Source organism: Hylobates moloch, unplaced genomic scaffold (genome assembly GCF_009828535.3).
Source record: "Hylobates moloch isolate HMO894 unplaced genomic scaffold, HMol_V3 SCAFFOLD_11, whole genome shotgun sequence".
NCBI classification, from domain to species: Eukaryota; Metazoa; Chordata; class Mammalia; order Primates; family Hylobatidae; genus Hylobates; species Hylobates moloch.
The window spans coordinates 20,232,073-20,242,451 of NW_026652286.1; positions in this window are offsets into that span (position 1 = coordinate 20,232,073).

Consider the following 10,379-nt stretch of genomic DNA (forward strand, 5'->3'; position numbering starts at 1 on the left):
CTGGTTACCTCCAGTGAGAAATCATTTCTCCCCACTCATTACTCCACAACACTTTGTAACTCTGTTAAAAACCCCTATAACTAAAGCAACAACAAGAGCAGCAATAAGCAGCAACAACTAAAGCAACAAGAGCAGAATAATATTTAATGCCACCCCCTTTGTTTCTGTTGGTTGCTTTATATGTCTGACCCCTTCCACTGGGTTTGTGAGCTGTTGAGAGAAGGGTGAAGTCCTGGTGCCTCTAGACCCCAGCACAGTGTCTTACCACAGTAGGTCATAATTTGAATTGATTTAATAAAGCTATTGTCTTCATCTATTTGTCTTCTGACTAGCCATTTGACAGCCACAACAGTTGGAAGATCGAGAAGCTAAAGATAATTGAAATGCTCTTTTGCAAGGTTTTGTTCATATCTGGGAAGTTATAAGAAACACTAACAGGGAATGGTGGTTCATGCCTATAATCCCAGCATTTTGGGAGGCTGAGGCAGGCAAATCACTTGAGATCAGGAGCTTGAGACCAGCCTGGCCAACAAGGTTATATCCCATCTCTACTAAAAATAAAAAACAAAAATAAAAATTACCCAGGCATGGTCGCAGGTGCCTGTAATCCTAGCTACTCGGGAGGCTGAGGCAGGAGAATCAAGGCAGAGGTTGCAGTGAGCCAAGATTGCACCACTGCACTTCAGGCTGGGCGAGAAAGGAAGAAAGAAGGAAGGAAGGAAGGAAGGAAGGAAGGAAGGAAGGAAGGAAGGAAGGAAGGAGGAAGGAAGGAAGGAAGGAAGGAAGGAAGGAAGGAAGGAAGGAAGGGGGAAAGAAGAAAAGAAAGAAAGAAAGAAAGAAAGAAAGAAAGAAAGAAAGAAAGAAAGAAAGAAAGAAAGAAAGAAAGAAAGGAGGAAGGAAGGAAGGAAGGAGAGAGAAAGGAAGGAAGGAAGGAGAGAGAAAGGAAGGAAGGAAGGAAGGAAGGAAGGAAGGAAGGAAGGAAGGAAGGAAGGAAGGAAGGAAGGAAGGAAGGAAGGAAGGAAGGAAGGAAGGAAAGGAAGGAAGGAAAGGACGGAAGGGGAAACACAGATCTGGAGGATCTGGAGAGGGTTTTTTTTGTTTGCTTGTTTGTTTAATCTTCACACTACTGAATGGTTTGTAGTTGAGTAAACATTAGCTTTCAGACTCAGTTTGGGTTAAAACGGTAATGTGGCTCATTTCAATTTAGTTTGAGTCAGTTTGCAGACAGTGGGTTTTTAGGTTTAAAATACAAAGTAGTGGTCCAAACCATAAAACATAGCATTGCAGTACATACAGGTAGATAACATTCCGATTGTCTCATTGGTGTAGTTTCCGTTTGCTGAAATTGCCTGAAAGTTCCTCAAGGACATGAACACATCTGACATTTCTCCTCTCCCGTAGCACCTGCTAGTAAATGTTTTTGAGTTAACAAGTTGAAAACTTTCCAATGAAGGGAAATAAATCTATTGACCTGGAATGCTTCAGGAACTAGGTTTAAAGGTAATTTCCAGAAGTTGTGGTGTAGTACGGCAAAGCTTGCTGGAGGCTTATCCCCATATTTATTTTGCCTTTCTTCCTTGGGGACAGAATTGAGATTTTGTAGCTGGGCTCTTTGTCATTCAAAATAAAAGATTTTATTTCCTAGTTCTTTTGCAGTAAGATAGAGACATGTAACTGAGTCTGGCTAAGATATAAATCAAAATATTATGTTGGACATTTGAAAAGGGTACTTTAAAGATGCTTATTCAACTGGGAAGGGTGATTTTTACCCTTCTGCAATTCCTTATTCTTTTTTTCTGGCATGCAACTCACAAGTAATAACTGAAATTCCTGCAGCCATCTCAGATTATGAGTGAACTTGACTATGGAAGCCATGTCCCAGGATGGTGATGCAAAATGAAAAAAGCTGGGATCCTGGTGATACCATGGGGCTGTTATACTTGTACCAAGTTACCTAGCTGTAGATTTCTTTTATTCACTTTAAATGCACTATTATTTTGGACTTTCGCGAGGGTTTTTTTTTTTTTTCCAAAACAGGGTCTTGCTCTGCCACCAAAGCTGGAGTGTAGTGGTACACTACAACCTTTAACTTCTGGGCCTGAGCATCTTCCCGCCCCAGCCTACCAAGTAGTTAGGACTACAAGCACACACTATTATGACTAGCTAAATTGTTTTATTTTTTATTTTTGTAGAGACAGGGTCTTGCTATGTTGCCCAAGCTGGTCTCAAACTCCTGGCCTCAAGTGATCCTCCTGCCTTAGCCTCCCAAAGTGCTGGGAATAGCTGGGTGCGGTGGCTCACACCTGTAATCCCAGGTGGGTGGGTGGGTCACTTGAGGTCAGGAGTTCGAGACCAGCCTGGTCAACGTGGTGAAATCCAGTCTCTACTAAAAATACAAAAAATTATCTGAGCGTCGTGGCGGGCACCTGTAATGCCAGTTAATGGGGAGGCTGAGGCAGAAGAATTGCTTGAACCCAGGAGGCAGAGGTCACAGTAAGCTGAGATCATGCCAAAGTTGGGATTACAGGCATGAGCCAACATGCCCAGCTTGGATTTTTGTGTTTATATGCAGCTATACCTAATTCTAATTGATGCATATTTAATTGTAATTCAACAATTTTTATGCCTTCTATGTGGTAGATCAATGGTTCTCAACAAAAAGTACATGTCACGCACAAAAACCTTTATATTTTCGGAAAATACAGATGTTCATGCCATACTCGAGTTTTTAAATCAAAAGTTACATGGTGGCCCTCTGACATGAATTGTGTGACAAATATAAATTATATTTTTCAGCAAATTAGATAAGTTAGATGACATACATTCAGTTATATATAGTATATACTGCGTGTGTGGCAAGAGAGAGAGATTTTTATAGTATTTCCTAATATTCTTTTTTATTTTTGTAAGGTTAGTAGAAATGTCCCGTTTCATTCCTGATTTTAGTAATTCCTCTTTTTTTCCTGGTCAGTCTAGCTAAAGCATTGTCAATTTTGTTGATCTTTTCAAAGAACCAGATTTTGGTTTCATCAGCTTTCTCAATTGTTTTTATTTATATTCTATGTTTTCCTATTCTGTATTGTTTTTATTTTACTCTAGTTCTGCCCTAACTTTTGTTGTTTCCTTTCTGCTACTTGGTTTGAGTTTAGTTTGTTCTGTTTTAAGTGTCTTAAGATAGAAGTTTAGGTTGTTAATTTGATATTTTTCTTTTTTTTAATATAGGCACTTATAGCTATAAATTTCCCTCTAAGCACTGCTTTAGCTGCATCATGAGTATATTTTTAAAGCCCTACAGAGAATTCTATGTGCATACTTGGTGAGAATATACTGTACTTCTTTGCCACTATAAGGTTTTTGTTTTTTCAATTTCCCAGCGTGACTGCTGATCTTCTTCGTAGACAAAGGTTTTTTTAATAAAGCAAAATACTTCGGCTTCGGTTTGGTTAGATATTGCAGACTCTTGCTTGCAGCTCAGAAATTTCTTTCATAGCCTAACATAAAAATCAAGGATGTGTTTGCTTTACTTGATTTTCTCTAAGAAGTGAAGACTTCCTGGATTACAGGGACCCTTCTTTAAGGGCTCTTTCAGTTGGAAGTTTTCCTTTCTGCCTGTATTTTTACTATGCATATTTTTAGCAGCCCTAAAACAATGTTTATGTCCATTCATCTGATAGTGAAAGCTTACTGTGCTACCTAAGTCCTTTCTCTTGGTCTGTGTACTTTCCTATTTGCCTTGCTTTTTCCACAATTTGGCAGCATTATCACTTACTCCACGTGACAAGTGACATCATTGCTATAATGAGAATTCCAAGCAGCACCACTGGATCAAAGCCCATCTGTGTGCCTGCTCCCACACTTGACAAAACAAATTCCAAATTCATTCAGCATGCCGGTGCCATTTAGTCACTGTGACATATCCTAAATTTTGGACTCTGTGCAAAAACCAATCTGTGCCCACAAAATTAATCATGGAACACATTTTATGACGTTTGACAACAACTTAAAAGGTTCTCTTCTCTGACAGTTGGCTCTGCCAATCTGCAAGTATGTGCACGACAAATCCTGAACAATACATTGTGTGGCTGAAAATACACTGTGCAGGATGCACACCCTGAAGAGAGCCAAAGTGACTCCAACCAATCCTGAAGTCTTTCTCAGGGACAACTAAGCCAGTCTGCTGCCTTGTGAAGGAAGGATGATGGCTCCAGGTACACGCAGAAAGCCAAAGAAAAGGCAACAGCTCATGTGCCAGTAGATGCTGAGAACATTGGCACAATCGGCTGTGTTGGCAGGACCAAGAGTTTGCAATGGCTAATTTAAGCAACAAGATCCTGGCAAACCAATTTATATAGGGCAAGGGTGCGTCAGGAAGATGCCAGAAAAATACATCAATCTGTGCCTTTACATGTACTACAGAGTGATGATGAAACAAGTGACATTAAAAAAGTCAACCCTTACACTTTAATAGAATCTGCAACTCATCCTACAAGGAAAAGTAGGGTTTATGTTAGATCTCTGGAACTCACAGATGGGTTTCTATGTTCTTATCTGAGATCTGTGATAAAATTTCCCTTCAAAGGTGCTCTTGAAGAGATTTTCCCATACTGTTATGTTTACTTAATTAGGCCAAGTGTTTTTATATATTGTTTAAATTATTTTAAAATGCAGGCTCTTTAAAATTTGACAATATCATTCACTTCAAATAAAAGAATCTATTCAAAATTTTACTTTGCTGAGTACATCAGAGAAATTCTGTTTAAAAAAAAGAAGATTGAGACTTTAATTGTACTGTTAGAAGCCTTTACTTGAGAGTAATGTTCTACCCTGCAATGACATAACTGTTTCAAATAGCTATTTTATGTAGTAGTGCCTATTTGTGTACAGTTCAACAGGCAATGAAATAGTAAAACACTCCACTTGGAGCATATTGCTTCTCCATGTTACTTTCCATTTTCCTAGCTTCCCTTTAGACAGCCTTCTACCCCCACTGTTCCCCACCCACTCCTTTTTTCACTTAGTACGTTGTATTTGCAATGTCTCGGGTTAAGAAAGCTTTTATACCTTGGCAGCCTACTTAGGGTTTTCATTTGTTATACAAAGACTAAATTTCCATAATTTAGCCTTCACTGGGATTTGTCTAGACCCAAACATCCTATTCTAATTTTATAGTTCCTCTAAATCTCTGAGGCAGAAAGTAATATGAGGAAGCAACAGGTGAAGAGGAGTTCTTCCACACAAAGAGCAATTCTTGATTAGGAGGCCTGGTGATTTAATAACCTGGCAGAGGCATAGAAGGAAAACCAGCTTCCCTTGGTTCATGCTCCTAATGGCCTCCTTTGAATGTAGGACAGCAATCCATCTTCTCTTCTTTAAAATGAGGGAGTTGGACTCTCTAGATCTTTCCCGACACTAATACTCTTGAATTTCGATTAACGAGGAACATTTCGGGGTTCTCTCCTTACACAATAGTTGATTCTTTTATTTTATATGTTAAGTACAAGCTGGCTGTTGATTAATTTGAGGCATATTTTTCCCTCTCAGAAGTAGTTTCCAAAACTTTTTTCTTCCTTATCTATGCCTAAAATAATTAATATAAAATAAATTTTAAAATTAGCTAGAAATGCTGCCCTTTATGCAAGAGCTACATATTCCTTTATAATGAAAATCACTTTCTCAATAATTTGTCTCTGCAGTTTTATAGAGAAACTGAATTTTAGTAGAAAAAGGCCCCAGAAATAATCTTTTAAATCCTGAACACAGGCCCCTGTGTCAGGCTAGCTGTGTCAGAATCACTAGAGATTTTTTAAAATATAGATTCCCAGAGCCTTCTCGTAAGGATTCTGATTTGGTAAGTCCATGAAGTTCAAGGGAATCTGTATTTACTTTAATTACTTTATTGACATAGAATCAAGTAATTTTTATGTGCTGACAGATTTTTTTAAAGATTTGGGGTGTTGCTGTGATGCTCAGGCTGAAGAAAAGTGGCTATTTACAGGCGCAATCATACAGCCTCAAACTCCTGGCCTCCATCCTCCTGCCTCAGCCTTCCAAGAACTGGACTACATACAGGTGGATGTCACTGCAGCTGGCTCAGACAGATCTTATTCAGTGGTCGTGCGAAATAAGGAAACAGGTCCAGAGTGAGAATGTGACATTGTCAAGATCACACTATACAAGGTGGCTCATCTATGATTAGTAACCAGAGCTCCTGACACTTAGTCCTGTGCTCTTCCCATAATGTCAGGCTGCTACTCTTATGGAATTTGCAACATTTTTCCCAAATGTATATGTAATGTACTATATTAGACAGGCCAAACACATTGCCTGCTGTACTCTAGCCCTTTCTAAGGGAAGATGTTCTACCCCCAGACTTATCAGAGACCTGGGTGAACCATTACTTCCACTGTACCAGATAGAATTGATTGAACCAAGGGTGAGTACCTGATCAAGGGTAGCAAATCCATAGACTACAGCACAATGAGATTCAAATGCCAAACAAAGCAGATTTACAAATCTATTAAATGAAAATTGTCTAATCATTAAACACTACTTTATACCTAGTAAGTCTGTGCTTTTTCAGCATTCAAATTGTGCTTATAATTAAGTTTTCCTTTTTTTTTTTTTTTTTGAGACGGAGCCTCGCTCTTTCACCCAGGCTGGAGTGCAGTGGCATGATCTCGGTTCACTGCGAGCTCCGCCTCCTGGGTTCACGCCATTCTCCTGCCTCAGCCTCTCTGAGTAGCTGGGACTACAGGCGCCCGCCACCACGCCCGGCTAATTTTTTGTATTTTTAGTAGAGACGGGGTTTCACCGTGGTCTCGATCTCCTGACCTCGTGATCCGCCCGCCTTGGCCTCCCAAAGTGCTGGGATTACAAGTGTGAGCCACCGCGCCCGGCCTATAATTCAGTTTTCTTATTCCCCTTCCCAAGAGCAAAGATTTCAAATTGAAAACATGAGGCTAATACAAATTAAAGATTTCAAAATAAAATATATCAAATATTATCTTTAGTATTGTGATTGCTATTTATTAATTTTCATTTTTATTAAAATGTCTTTAAAAATGCAAACAGCATTACAGGGTTTATATTCAAAAAAATTAAAAGTTGCTGAATATGTTGTATGCAGCTGATCCACCTTATACTCATTATATATTTCCTTTATTACATGGCTTTTCAGGTTTTTTTGGAGTTAATAATTGCTTTATTTCCTCCCATTTGCTTAGTTTTCTATGTGCCTATTACCAATTTATTCCCAAACTCTCCACTAAAATGCATAAATGTGTTATCAATATGCTCACCCACATTGGTGAACTGCACATTTCATTTTTTTCTTGGCAACATCTCACCTCCACTTCTGCCCTGCTCCAGTGTGAATGGATTGCTCTCTTCGCCAGCTGCTGTCTGCTACCCTAGGCTTCCCTTCACAATTGTGGTGGATTAATTTTATGTGTCTTTTTGCCTGGGCTAAGTGATGCTCAGATAGCTGGTAAAACAATATTTCTGAGTGTGTCAGGAAGTTTCTAGAACACATTCGCATTTTAATCAGTAAACTGAGTAAAGATCACTCTCACTAATGTGAACAGACATCATCCAATCCACTGAGGGCCCAAATAGAGCAAAAAGAAAAGGAAGGGCATATTTGCCCTTTCTGTTTGAGCTCAGATATCTTTCTCCTGCCCTTGGACTCCAGTGTTCCCAGTTCTCAGGCTTTCAGACTCAGACTAGTACTTACACCAGAGGCTCTTCTGGTTCTCAGGCCTTGGTTCTTCATGCTTGGACTGGAACTAAAGCATCTTTTCTGGGTCTCTCACTTGAAGACAGCAAATTATGGGATTTCTTGGCTTCTGTGCTCTCCTGAGCCAATCCATCATAATAAATCCTTTCTATATATCTAAATATATTCTATTGGTTCTGTTTCTGTGAGGTACCCTGATACACTAATCATTTTGAAATCACCTTAATCTCCTCTATATTGGATCCTCTTTTTCTTGGATTACATATACCTTTATTGGCTAACTTTTTTTTTTTTTTTTGAGACAGATTCTTGCTCTGTTGCCCAGGCTGGAGTGCAGTGGCGCAATCTTGGCTCACTGCACCTCCCGGGTTCAAGTGATTCTCCTGCTTCAGCCTCCCGAGGGGCTGGGATTACCACCCCTGGCTAATTTTTGTATTTTTAGTAGAGATGGAGTTTCGCGACGTTGGCCAGGCTGGGTTCGAACTCCTGTCCTCAAGTGATAAACATGTCTCAGCCTCCCAAAGTGCTGGGATTACAGGCATGAGCCACCGCCCCTGGCCAGCTAACCTTTTTTCTTAAAGATGGGGTCTCACTCTGTCACCCAGGCTGGAGTGCAGTGGCACAATCATAGCTCACTGCAGCCTCAAACTCCTGGGCTCAAGTGATTCTCCCACCTCAGCCTCCTGAGTAGTTTAAATTACAGGTATGAGCTACTGGCTTGGCTCACTTCCTACTATTGATGGAGCATATTTTCTAGTAGCTCTTGAGAATGTATGGAAGGTTAACAATTTTTAGAACTTACATGTGTAAAATATTTTTCATTATTCCTTCACACCTGACTGATACTCTGGTTGATGTTATGGGGTGAACTATATCTCTTCCCTTCAAAAAAAAAAATTGAAGTTCTAACTCCCAGAACCTCAAAATGTGACTTTATATGGAAATGAGGTTACTGACAATGCAACTAACTTAGGGTAAGGTCATACCAAAATAGGAAGTTCTTATAAGATGATTTCCAGCTGACGACAGATACACAGGGGAAGACGCCATGTGATAATGACAACAGAGATTGAAGTAATGCAGTTGCAGGCCAAGGAACACCAAAGCCTGCCAGCAAACTACCAGAAAGCTAGGAAGAGACAAGGAAGGAATCCTCTACACTTTCAGAGAGCACTTGACATCCTGACTTCTGACTTCTAGCCTCCAGAAGTGTGAGACAGTGACTGTCCATTGTTTTAAGTCACCCAGTTTGTTGTATCTTGTTATGGCAGCCCTAGAAACCTAATACAGTTGGATATAGAATTCTAGTTTGCAAATAATTTTTTCTAAAAATTTAATTGCTCTCTGTGTCTTAGCTTCCAGTGCTGCTGAGAAGTACAATTTTGTTCTGATTTCCAATCCTTAGAATATAATTTTTTTATCCTCTCTGGAAACTTCTAGGATCTTCTATCTATTCCTAGGATTCTGAAATTTTATGATGATTACATGTGTTAATCATCCACCCGGGTGCGGCGGCTCACGCCTGTAATCCCAGCACTTTGGGAAATCAAGGTGGGTGAATCACTTGATGACAGGAGTTTGAGGCCAGCTAGCCAAACATGGTGAAATCCCATTTCTACTAAAAATACGAAAATCAGCAGGGTGTGGTGCCAGCTGCCTGTACACCTAGCTACTTGGGTGGCTGACGCAAGAAAATCACTTGAACCTGGGAGGCAGAGGCTGCAGTGAGCCGAGACTGCGTCACTGCATTCCAGCCTGGGTGACAGAGCGAGACTCCATGTGAAGAAGAAGAAGAAGGAGAAGGAAGAAAGAAGAAGAAATAAATTACCAGACAGGGAAAGGAAAAGAGCAAAAAAAAGTCCACAATCTCAGTTCATAAGAATAGTTCCCGTTCCTACCAGTGTAGAAAAACCACATAATTCACTTTGGGTATGGGGTAAGGAACTTTGAAGGGTATTGTCTTAGTAGTGGGATACAATTAACCCTACATAAATGATTGAATTGGTTCCACCTAAAAAAAATCAAAACCCAAAAGAACAAAATTGTTTTTCAAGTAAGTAAATTTTACAAAGTCTAGCATCTTGTCAAAAAAAAAAATTTCCAGGCATGCAAGAAGCAGGAAATTACGAACTGTAATGAAGAGAAAAATCAATAGAAACTGTGCCAGAAATAGCATAGATCATAGAATTAGTAGACAAACACATTGAAACTGTCATTATAATTGTATTCTATATGTTTAAGAAGCTACAGAAAAGATTGAGCATGTTAAGACATAAAAGATGTAAAACACACACCCACACCCAAATCAGACTGGTAGAGGCAACAACTATAATGTTTTATATGAAGAATGAATTGGACAGGACTTCAATATTAGATATTGAAAAAAGATTAATGAATATGAAAACATAGCAATTATCCAAAAGGAAACATAAAGAAAATCTTGAAAGAAAAATGAACAGAGCATCACTGAGCTGTGAGACAATGCCAGTTAGCTCAATATACATGTAGACTACGTACATGCATATGACTCCAATAGTCACCAAAGGAGAGGAGCAACAGAATGGAAAGAAAAAATATTTGAAGAAATAAGGGCAATGTTTGCATTTGTCTTGCTCTACCTGGTATTCCTATCAAGGCACCTGGT